Here is a 13366-nt window from a genome sequence, read left to right as displayed (position 1 = left end):
TAACATTAAGGAGGGGGTCACGTGACCAGGTAGGATTATCCTAGACTGCTGGTCTAGCTGAGAATTGGGGGTATGCTTTGGGGTAGGAAACGTTGCAAGCCCAGACCAGTAAAAGTACTGCCAATACTCAACAAGCAAAGAAATGGTGCAGCGGAGCTCCCCTTATGGGCTTGTGTGTGCCTCAAGCGTGCAGGACCTGGATTCACAGTTAGATCATTCTCAGAAATTCAGAGGTGGTCACATGACTAGATTGGACTATCCTAGGCTGCTGGTGTTGCAGAGGACGCTGGGATTGCTTTGATGGCAGCTACCCAGGGCAATTAAATGCAGCCCAAATAAACAATAAACTAATTCATGTGCAGGACCCAAATTCAGACTTTATATTAGCCATATTAGTGTCACTCTAGATGGAAGACTAGAGCCTGATACGGGGCTCTTGACGCTTACAGTGATACTCGGCAGAAGAAAAACAGGGAAAAAATGGTTATGACAGGGGCTGCTTTGGAATAACATATGCATTCATTGAAAGCTTTCACACCATATAAAAATTGCTTCTACCAGTATAATGGGGATTTATTTATTCCCGGCTGCCCCAATTTACACAACTCATGTGATCTTGAGCAAGTCACGTTATCTCACTGCGCCTGGACTGTTGCATTATTACACAAATGGAAATACGTACCAAAGGCTACCCCAGTATGAAATACTATATAAAATAGCTCTACTCGATCTCAGTTTTATCTTCGGAAAGTGTTAAATACGTGTGAAAAATACATGCACATGTTGACCAAGTAACGTATGACTTTTCAGAGACTTTACCAGATTTCACTCACTCACCTGTAAAAGGCGCAGATCTGGGTATTCGGGGGCACCGGAGGCAGGAGCGCATGCAGCCAGGAAGGTACCACGGTCTGCACCAGATTGAGCGTGTGTGCGCCAAAGAACCTGGAATTGGTTGTGGACCTGAAGCTGCTGTGATCTTGTGCAGTCGGTGATGTCTGGGTGTGCGTCCTACGTGGCTCTGATCCAGCACTAGGCGATTTATTGTATGAGTAAACATCAATCCTGGTGCCCCTCCGATCCAAGGTGTGCCAAGCTGATCCTGGACTTTAGTCGCGGACTGAAATAAGATCTGCCAATCATGAGTGTATATGTCTATGAGATCTGCTCGGTCGATCCCCGGGATGGATCCACAATGATGGAATATCCGCCACTAGATGTGCTGCTGTTGCACTGCCCTGCGCCTCGCCACCCTTCCTGGATCAAATGCAGCATTGCTGACTGTTATGCAGCTGTCCCGGACCTGGATCTAGTGTTTTATTTCCTAACCTGGTGCTTTCCAGAGTCGTTCTGCCCTGATGATAGGACGTATGCTATTCTAATCTGGTACTGCACTCGCTATGTGCCAGGTTCTGCCCAATACTGGATCAGGTCAGTTCACCCCCCCCTGCTCCTCCTGTTCTGCAGCAGCACGGCACCCGGTGCCTGCCCCTGTTCGCTCTCGAAGGTTGTGCGCCGCGGTCTCCAGCTCATACCAACTCTCTTGGCTTGGCGAACAGTTATAGGATGTCACTTTTGCTTTTACAAAACACTTGGAGCTGGCCGTTTTGAGGCCAGCCCAGCCCGCTCCCAGTGTTTTGTAAAAAAGTAACACTTCTTCCTTCACTGGGCAAGTTCACCCGACTCGCTGCCTGCAGGCCCTGATCATGCAGAGCAGATCGGAGTAGGCAGGGCCTGCAGGCAGCCCTGAGCCGGCGTGAGACCGGCCCAGGCGTGGGCTCAAACCGGCCCCTCGCTCGCATCCATGTGATTCCGGACCAGCCACGGGCCGAAAGGCCGATGGCCCAATCCGACCCTGGACAATATGTTAATGCTAGTTGCAAAAATGCATAGCCAACTCCTGCACCACCATGTAAGAATACTCTTCATGTTGACTTTGCCCTCAACAACAGTAAAACATTAAACGCTACAGTAAGGAAACATTTCCTTGCGTGGCTGCACAAATGCTTCCATCCACCATGCAAGAACACTCATCCTGCAGACGTTGGCCTTAACACCAGTAAAACATGCAATACCACATTGAGGAAACATTTACTTGCAGACTGCACTAGTGCCCCCTCAATCCCCATGAAAGAACACACATTATATTTGCCTTACCACTCCTTATGTGAGTAAAAATACAATGCCACAGAAAATGTCCAGTCTGCCTGCCCCGTCGTGCTATAAACTCCCCACCCTAAAGCTCCTCTATGTAATGGCATTCATCAAGTTGGCTTTGTCCAAAAATGCGATTAAAACATGTAAGAAAACATCCATGTTCCAATGCCCATTGCCTCAGCCCCAACCTTGCATGCACACATATTCATACCCGTTCACCCTGTAGTCACTCACTCATTGGTGGATGTTGAGTTATTTAATTGGAGAGCGTAAACTTTTCCCAGAAATATGCCAGAGTTACCGAGCAGATAGGAGATCAGTTATACGTCCGACTTCCACCACACAGATGTGGGGACTAGGACTGATAATGGGTCACTTTCAATGTGAACATTGCATTGTGTGTTAATTTACAGCCCTGGTGAAGCAGTTCTCTGTAAAATCACGAACATGACTGTCAAAAAATAACACTCATTGCAATAGTTTCAAAGTGATATATCCTGTTCAGTGTCCTTGTATGACAGTTTATAAAGTTAAAACTTCGAGGGCGAGTAGGACCCGCATTATAGAACGTTGTCAGCAATTCTTGTTATGTCAAACAGCAAGTTCCATAAATGGCCTACATTTACAAGAGGAATGGCATGAATTAGGCATATAAAACATACAGGGCCTCATTACGACCCTGGCGGAAATCGAAAAACGATGGCGGAAATGCAATACCGGCATCGAATAGCGCTCGGTGCGATTATGACCCGTCACCGCAAAGTACGATGCCATTAGCGACACCGTAGTGAACGCCAACGCTAACTGCACCAAGTACGCGCGCGCGCGCCATGCCAAACCGTAATTACCACCATGGCGCAACGGTACGCAAATTCTGACCCTAGCGGACATGCACCTAACGCCATCAAGCACGGCGGAAAGTACCATTCCGCCATGGTGAGAAGTACGGCATCGCGAACCAACCGTAAACGGCCCCACTGAGTGCCTGTACACCGCTCCCTGGCCACATTGTACAACTCCCCGTAGGTGCAATGAAGTCACACAATCAACCAGTGAAATGAACTAGTCATCCATGCCTGCCAACGAACAAATGAATCTCAAGAGGGGCCAATGGGAGCTGCAGGGCACAGATGGCACGAATACAGAAGCCATACAAATGGACATGACCTCAGTCTCCCACCAAGAAACGCACGCAAACACAGGCACCTGTGACCAGCAATATTCCGATAATCACATCATTCCACCAATCCAACTGGCTGACCGGCATCTGTTACACAAAAGCTAATCCCCCGCCCCTGAGCATGACATCATCAAAACAGTCATATTGGCAGCCCTTATCCCTGACCTCACTGGGCTTCGTAGGCAAACGCGCCCAGCACAGTACCACGCAACTATACTCCGAAGCTGGAACCCAATGCAGATCTCCTCACAATACATCGCTCCCCAAATAGGAATATGCCACATCACTTGCAAAGAAGAACGCTACACGGTTCATATCAGAATAGAAATTTAATGCACAACAAATTCACCAAGCCCATACAGCCATTAGGCCATGAACTCCAAAACACATTTCAACCTTGTGGGCTGCATCCGCAATAAATGACCAGCTACTTCTCGTGTGACGCCCTGTTCCTTCATGGTACACAGGGGCTACATTCTCGTACGAAAAGGCAACATGGAAGCGCCTAGAACCGCAGGGCCGTCCCAATAGGGAGGCACTAGTCCAGCTGAAAGGCCGAAATGTTGCTCCTAGCCACTAGTACTGCGTAAGGGCATGTGGCCCATTGGCGATCGTCCCATAAGATCGTAATGCTGCTCCACTGATTAACACGAAGCAGCAGGTGTCGGGAGTAAAATCCATCTGCAGGAGTGGCATACAGATGGCAGTGGCAAAAGGGGAGGAGATACCTGTCAACCAAATGAAATGAAAAAGAATAGTATGGCCATCCATCAGAACTACATTTGAATTACTCACTTCAATGATCACACCAAATCCACAGCCATATGCATGCTAGGCCACTCCAAAGGATCATCACCACCCAAAAACCACTTGCGAATCATAACTATCTATATCGAGGTGAAAACACCATCACAAACGAGTGTACCTGTGCATGCGTCTGTTAAAACAGAATCCATCAGATGGGATTGGTAACGTGCATAGACACAAGTGTCTGAAGGCGCGTCGAGACAGGGAGGGCTCAACAAGGCCAGATAGACGATGGTCCCACTATGGCAGCCCTGCATCACATAGCGCAGGGGAGGCGGATAGTTTCCAAGAAGCCCTGTACATGGCAAACTCTGTATCAAATCATCTGTCCATGCATCCATTCATCATTCCCTCATCCCGTAATGAAAACGCCTGTTTCCATACTCACATAACATGTGAAATTTCCATTGAGTCTGTGCGTTATGCAGCCTGCAAAATCCACTGTGCCCCAGCCCGTAATTCCAGTGTTGTGAAGTAACATGTATTTGGGAACGTCCGGCCTCATCGCCCACTTCGCTATTGCGCATCCCAAACTATTCATATCAATCATTGCATCCTCGCCATGGCCCCTGTCCCAAGGACATTGAATAATAGAATGTTATATTTGCAGTCAGACCTGTGGGCATCTCCTCACCGCTAGCTGAAAACCGAAAGCGCCGCCCTTCGAATTCCTCATTTGCAACATCACGTCGAAAAGGCATCTGTGGCCGCTTGAAATCACAAATTAATCCATCTAGTGCGGCTGTGTGTGAAAATGGCAACTGCCTTCACTCACAAATGGGACGCCCCGCCCGTCGTTGAACCTCGGTACAGTGTTGCATGAGGGTCCACCGTTACTCGAGTACTACGTTCCACTGACCCTTCACAAGTCTGTTCGCGACTGCAAAGATAGTATGTGAAACAATGGGACCATAGCCGAATGAACATATCAACCAATGTTACACTGCCATCGGGTACAAATACATGATTGTAATAGCAAGATGCCATTCGTCGAATTGCAGCGTTGTGTGTGGGACGTGCTCGCCCAAAGGGGAGAGCAGCTTGCACAGGTGGAATGAATCACCACACGTGGAGGCCATACAGCCTGAAAACACATAAATTGCACACCCAGTCTCCTCCCACAACCACACCCACTCCGAAATGCTACCGGCAGGACTAGCTATGTTGGCCCTGGGGGACCTGATAGCACTGCAAGTACTCCAACTTCAAGAAGAAGACGAACACCAACTACAACCGGCCGCACGGAGGAGACGCAGGAGGAGGAGGAGGGCAAGGCAGGGCCAGCAAGGGCTGCCAGCACAGCCACTACCACCACGCAGGCAGCCCGCAATCCCACGCCTCCGAGCACATCCGTTCAACCTCACTGATGAGCAGATCCACACCCTCTACCGTTTGGACCGGGACACCATAACCGCCATTGTGGACATGACACAGGCTGACCTTGTCAGCATGATAGATAGCCCAACCGCCATCCCACCCCTACTGAAGGTGGTGTCTGTACTCCACTTCCTGGCCACAGGCACCTACCAGCACACAGTCGGACAGTTGCATGGCATATCACAGCCACTGTTCTCACGGACACTGAGTGCTCGATGCCCTCCTGCAGCACGCAGACGACTACATCTCTCTACCACGCTCGGAGCAGGAAATTACCAACACAAAAGTGGGATTCCATGCACTTGCCGGCATACCGGCTTGCATTGGTGCCATCGACTGCACCCATGTGGAATTGGTCGTCCCACATGCCATGGAGGCCCAGTACCGCAACCGAAAACAATTTCATTCTCTGAATGTACAAATGGTGTGTGACTCCAACAGGATCATTACACATTGTTGTGTCCGATTCCCTGGATCAACCCATGATTCTATGGTCTTGAGGAACTCTACAATACCACGCTACATGGAGCGACACGCAGGGAACAGATCCTGGCTACTTGGTGAGTCTCATTTCATGCATGATGATGTGGGGTATGTGATGCGGCAATGACCTGGCAGGAAGGGGGGGGGTGCGTACGTAGCAATGGCATTCCACATAATTCGTTTATTGTCCACATACAGGTGATGCCGGGTATCCACTGAAGAGATGGCTCCTCACACCAGTCCGGAACCCACGGGACCAGCATGAGGAGGACTACAACCATGTCCACTCACGTACCCGTGTAGTCATAGAACAGGCATTCGGCCTACTGAAGACTCGTTTCCGATGCCTCAGCAGGTCTGGCGGGGCACTCCTGTACCGCCATGTGAAGGTTGCAAAGATGGTGATGGCATGTGTCATGCTACACAACATGTGCGTACGTAGAAATGTGCCCATGCCCCCTGACGCAGAACTGCAAGCACCTGAAGATGGTCATGATGAGGGTGGGGATGTGGCAGCACCTCAAGGAGTCTGCGAGGCACAGGAGGGCCGTGACATTCGTCAGCATCTCATAGATGCATGCTTCTAGCACTCACGCCTGGTGGCTGATACATGGACACGGGACTCGTGGCACTGTGTGTGTCTGGAACATGCACAATATGGACTGTACGCCTATAATGGCCTCGTACACAAAGATCAATGTCCACACATCTCATTGGATGATCATGCATTGTTTATGGCATATGTGATATCATGTTAAACACCCTATCGACCCGCCACCCAAGTGAGCCCAACACACCCCCTCCACCCTCCTACCTCCCCCCGAACACCAGTGTCCAAAGATGCTCATTGTCAGTGGGCAGTCGCTATTGCAAGCCCCCTCTGCGGGTATCAGGGGCACCCCTGCCTGTGGAGCGCAGGTTCCTCCCAGATCTACGTTGAGGGCTGCCCTGGACGGAACTTGCAACGGATGATGTCTCTGCCTGCTCACGTCCATGCATGTCCCTAAGGGTTTGTGAGAGCTCAGTGAGCACACGGCGCACTGCGGCAAGTTCGGCACATACGTCTTTGGACGTCGCATGCAGTTCCCCCCTCAGGCTCTCGGTGCTTCTCTCCATTTGTACTCTCAGGCTCTCGGTGCTACTCTCCATTTGTGCCCTTAGTGTCTCTGTACTTCTCTCCATTTCTGCCCTAAGTGTCTCAGTTGATGTTTCTATGTCTGCCTTAGTGCCCCCACATTCATCGGCATGGTCCTTGAGGAGCGTGGCCAGTTGCTGCTGTTGCACGATTAACTGGTCGAGGGACTGTTGCCTCTGCTGGGCCATGGCCATTTGCGGTGGTGTCACAGAGTGGCTGTTCACCTCATGTTGCCTTGCCACAGGGCTTGTGGGGGATGGCCAGTCGTCGTCTTGTGGGTGCCCCTGCGTGGTATCCTCATGGTGTACGGGATGGAACAGACAGGGGGATTGGGACAGGTCATGGATGGATCTGACTTCGACATGCCCGTTTTCTGTGTCGGAGCATGCTGCCATTAATGCAGTGTCACCTATGGTGCTGCTGCCACCAGAAGCAGTGCCTACTGTGGCATCCATTGGGGGGACCTGTGGTGGTGGTGTTGTGGGCATGCTGGCTGCTGGGGTGCCTGTTGGAGTTCCCTCCTCTGTGCTGCCACTTGATTTGTGCTGCTTCCGTGTCTTGATGCGTGCAGCTGAGGTGGAGGGTCTTTGGCCGTTGGTCTTGGCCCTCTTTGCAGGTGTGCTGGTAGGGGTGTCCTGGAGCTCGTCGTTTGGATCGGACCCTGTGGTGGAGTAAAGGAGGGCGAGCGTTATCAATGGGTCTGTGGGAATTGGAATGGCAATGTATCACATGCATTGGGGTGGTACCTGATGGTGATTTGGGTCGGGGCCTTGGAGGTGGTTTCATTTGTGTGTGGAGTGAGGGTGCAGTTGTTTGGCAGCCTGCAGTTAGTGTGTGCCTGCTGCACGTGTAGAGGGTGTTTTTAGGATTTTTAATTATTTATGTATTTGATGTGAGTTTTAAAGTGTGCTATCAGGCCTATGTATGTGGACGTTCTCCTGGACATGTGTTACTGTTGCACTATGTGGGCACGTGGTACTTCACATGATTGGACATTGTGGTTTTGGCATTGTTTTATTTGGGACACCTACCTGATTCTTCGGATGTCTGCACTCCTTTCTCCATCCCTCCGACTCCCTCTATGCTCTCCATTCCAATGGTGGAGGCACAGATTTCTTCCCAGGGGGTCAACTTGATGGGTGATTCCGATCCTCCCCCGGTGGCTGTGGCAATGTTGCGGTTGGCAGAAAGTATGCTACGGACGCGTATCCGCAGGTCGTCCCATCGCTTTCTGCATTGCTGTGGGTTGCGGGGTGCGGTCCCCACCGCACTTACCCGCTGTGCCACCAGGGCCCATATGGCCTTCTTGTTCGCAAGTGCCGTCCTGGTCATTTGCGTGGAGAAGACGGCGGCAGCATTCTCCTGGAGGGTCTCTGTGAGCACGGTGAGTTCCTCACGGGAGAAGTGGACCTGCCGCTTGCGGTCGCACGCTTTCTTCGCTACTTTTCCCATTTTTCTTGGTTTCACTAGGGTGGATGACGGGTTGGGATGTGTCTCAGGGTAGTATTTTTAATGGTTGTGTGGAATTTGTGGTTTTATAGGTGTACGGCGTGATGTTTCCCATTCCGGGACCATGCTTTTACTTCCGTTTCCGTATATTTACGGTCACCGTACTTTCCGGTTGGCGCTCACTGCGGTGTCCGCTGAGATGGGTGGCGGTATTGCACCTAGGGCGCCGTATGGCGGCGGTGTGGGCCGTTTTGGGGTCATTTCCGCCATCGCGGACTTTGCACTTCCGCCATGGCGTGGTGCTCGTGCCCGATGGGTCGGAATGAGCCGCACTTTGCTCCATCGTGCAATGGCGGAAACGCTATTTACGCTGTGGCGGTCCGGTCAGTCACTTTCCGCCAGGGTCGTAATGAGGGCCACAGTCACTAGCTCGTAGTTTGGTCACCGTTGGACTGGCCATTGCCTTATTTTCTTTATCCGTTATCCTGAGTGTTTTACATTTTACAACCACAGTTACAATATTTGGTTGCTATTTTCCTGTTTGATATGTCTCATTGTTAGAGCTTGTATCATGTGCAATGAGACTACTTTGGCAATATTTCACTTTATTGATCCAGACGTGGGACATTCTTTGACGTTTCTGGTCATTATGTTGAGCGGCATCCACTTTGCAAATAGGATGCAGTGACGTCTCCATAAATTTGTGCGATGGAGGGAGGAGGCATTAGGTGGTCTTGTTAGACGCCGCGCTCAGATACAGAAAATACAGTGAACGTGGCGGTGTAGAATCCATTGACACGGCAAATCGCCATGGCAATGAAGGTGGATTGTGTCGTTTGGACGCCGTGATGTCTTCACACATATGTGCGGTGGGGAGCAGATTTATCAGGTGATCCAGAAAGATGCTGTGTTTAGACATGGGAGGTCATTACGACCCAGGCGGTAAGTACATCAACTTTACCACCATGGTGCAAACTATGTTTACACCATGGTGGATGGTGGATGGTGGATTTACCGCCCCATTCCAAGGTGAGTGGGGCGGTAAATCCCCATTTCCCATTTACCCTTCCCCATTCCCATTTTTGCCCCATAGGGCATAATGGGAGTGGGGAAGGCGCTAATTACGGCACCGTAAATTACGGTGCCGTAATTAGCACCAAGGCGGGTTAGCGCCATGGATTTTAACGCCTGCTAAAAGCAGCCGTTAAAATTGGAATCAAGCGTTAAGGGTTAACCAAGGCGTTAACCCTTAACGCCTGGGTCGTAATGACCTCCATGGTACCGATGCTGAGTGCGACTGATCAACAGAAATTCTGCAGCTCTGAGTTACGGACAACAGTCCTCTTAATTCATGAGAAGTAGCTGAAAATTGAGGCTTGCGCACCAAAAAAATATCTAAATTGATTATGTGTATTGTTACAGATTGACCAGATGATTCCTGTTCACGGGGCTGAATGAAGGGCGCTACGTACTTGAGAAATCTGGTGTTGTCTGCCTGCGCGATATTTGGCGTACTCAGTGGTGAACCTTGGATATTTTACTGCATGCTATTTTCTAGTTGAATTTGACGCATTTGACTGCTTCCAAAGTATGAGGTCCTGGGCTTGAGGAGAAATTTAGATGCATGTTAAGAGGTATATGTACTTGAAACGTTGTATTTGTTTGCTCCAGATTTCATTTCACTGGTTGAAAAGGTTCATATGGTGATGAGGTCCTTTTAAAGATGAATTGGAGTTGTGGTCTCCAACTTTTTATACAGTTGCAGGCTTAGGCTTTAATATTATTTTCTTAAAAAGATGATATTATTATTTTTCAGTTTGCATAGAATTTTACGGGTCCTACTGAAGACTTTTCATCTTGATGATTTGTTCACTACGTAGTCGAAATAAGCAAAGGAAGTTCGAAAATAAGTAATATCTGATGGACATTTAAGATGAAAATGATGTGCCTTTTAGCCTGATTAATAGGCTTGTATGTCTAGTTTTCAATGCCTTGATATTTTAGTCTTGCCAAAGGCTTCAGCACTTTCTGCTTTTTTGAACAGATACAAAATGTGTTTATGAGTGATTGTGTCTGGACATTAGAGTTCAGTTGCATGTGAGTGTGTTTGATTGGTCTAGTTGATATGAATTTACTGGTATGTGATGTTTTATTTATTGATATGGTATTTCCACTTGACTTTGGGTGCAAAATGAATTATAAAATATGTATGTGAGTAAAACGATACTAAATGTTTTTTTCTATTTTAAAAGTGTTTTGAGTCCACGACATCAAATTGTATGGAGCTGTTTGAGACGTTGCTCTAATCATGTGAATTAGATTAAAAAGCTTTAGATAATTGATCTCATGTAACACTGCTTGTGTGTTTCACTAGAAAATCCGAGCTTAGCAAGGGAGCCCGGACTAACCTAATGGAGAACGGGTGCAGGGCTCTCCCCCTTGGAAAAGGTTTGAATAATAGGATGAACTTGTTCGTTATACAGGATACTTTCTGTGCAAAATTGGATAAAAAGCCAGACAGTTTGAAATTGGTCCTGTAAGGTAACTCCAATCCAAAATTCCAATAGATGCAAGTTACCAACAGAGCACAGGACTTTTCTCAACTCATTTTCATTATGTCTTTGTCCACAAAATATTGCAATATAAAACCATTTGTCACAGTGGCTGTGCCCATATATTTCCAATCTGCATGCACCAATATATAGGAGTATTCCCATATAAGAACATACTCATGTTTACTTTGCTCAGCATGCCACTAATGATACTATAAGAAATCATTTCCATGATGGCTCTGTCACTATATGGCAGAATCCCTATCTAAGGACGTACTCCTGTTGGCTTTTCCATTACAAATGCCATAATACCATAAAACAACTTGTTCAAAGTTGTTGCACAATGTATGCCAGTCTTTTACATGAAATAACGCTGATCATGCTTGCTTTACCCTTGATGATGCCCAGTTAAAAATGCTATGCCACAATAAGAAGTAGCTAGACTGGCTGTAAGAAAATGGCAGTCTGGCCACATAATAACACTTATCATGCTTACCTTATCAAAGATGTCCAGAAACAAATGCCATGCCACAGTAATAAAAGGTTAGACTGGCTGCACCCAAATGTCAGTATAGCCAGGTAATTACTCTTATTATGCTTACTTTATTATAGATGATTAGTAAAAAATGTCATGCCATAGTAAAAACGGTTAGACTGGCTGCATCCGAATGCCAGGCTAGCAAGTCAACACATATCATGCATGCTTTATCCTAGATGCTCAGTATTAATGTCAAGCCACAGTGAGACATGGCTAGATGGACCACACAAACATGCCAGTCTTGCCAAGTAATAACACATATCATACTTGCTTTATCATGGAGGCCCATTAAAAATGATGTTTTAGTGCACCGTCCCAAACAGCCATAACCCCAATCATCCTCTTTCCCTCCCACCCACCTCCCAACAACCCCCACCCCGATATTATCTCCTCAACCCAGCCTTAAACACAAGCACTCCCACACATTCACACATAATTCACTTGTTCATTTACACACACGCCATTCACTTGCTTATTCACATACGCACACATTCACCATAAACTTGCTCATTCACACCTGCATCCAGCCACGCATACATCATATACTCACTCATTCCCACACACGGTACATATACACATCCTTGAACACATGCATGCATAAATGCATACAAACATACATCATGAACATACAACACCACTGCATGCACACACATTTACAAAAAGTAAATTTCTTTGTACATTCTTTCCTGAATCCGTTACCCCGAGGAACTTCTCTCGAGGCAGGTATCTGGCTTTTGTGCTCCATGAAGAAGAGAATCTGGCAGATCCTCCTGGTTCCTGTCATACTCAGAGGAGCCAGAACACCTCCAGCTCACAGCAACCTGAATGGAAAATGAAATAATTTCCATTCCGGTTCACAAAGAAGTAGTTTCTTTCTGAAGTCAGAGTGACTGCAGCAAGAAATTATTTCCTTCGGAAGTCAGAGGGGGACACCCCTTAGACCAAGTGTGGTGCAATGGGGCACCCCACACCGCAGAGGCTGTAGGCTCCACCACTACACCAATGTCTGCATCACAATGTTTCTAATCCAGAGGACTCTGTGGGGGCTTTTTTGGGATTTACCACAAGCAGTAATTATCTGTGGTAAATCCACCAATGTATGTCTTTATAGTGGATGATTTAACTCCAGCCCCCAGTTAAATCCTTCACTTCAAGGTCAAACTCTGAATTATTCAGTAGTGCGCTAACAAGTGGCAGTTAATTCCATCGCAGTAACTGATTTGCCACCCCTTTTTACTGCACCGCCATAACATTTTTATGATGCTCAATGTTCATATTGAGTGTTGGGCAGAATCATATGCTGTACGCTTTGGGAACACCACACACAATTAAGACTACAAGTGCAAGTACGAATTCACCTTTGGTACAAGCCTGTACTACATAGTAAAGTGGTAGCGATGGCTGAGCAGCCAGACTTATCTCAAGAGTTTAAGTGAGCAGTGTCAGAAGATACAGAAAGGACAGCAATTGCTATGGTTCAAACAAACACTGACTCAAAGTTTCTGAGTAAAAGAATATACATTAATTTACACCATCATTTATAAAACAGTTCACTAATATAAAGTAACAGAAGTCTTAATATACTACACACCACCCAATGAAATCTGGACAAGTTAAGCTCAAAATAAAGTGTCAGCAAAATGGCAACCAAGTAATTTAAAATAGGGAGGGAAAGACAAGGTTATACA

Source organism: Ambystoma mexicanum, chromosome 1p (assembly GCF_040938575.1).
Source record: "Ambystoma mexicanum isolate Mex_15411 chromosome 1p, UKY_AmexF1_1, whole genome shotgun sequence".
Classification (NCBI taxonomy): domain Eukaryota; kingdom Metazoa; phylum Chordata; class Amphibia; order Caudata; family Ambystomatidae; genus Ambystoma; species Ambystoma mexicanum.
The sequence above is the reverse complement of the archived record's forward strand: the minus strand, read 5'-3'. Positions refer to the sequence as shown.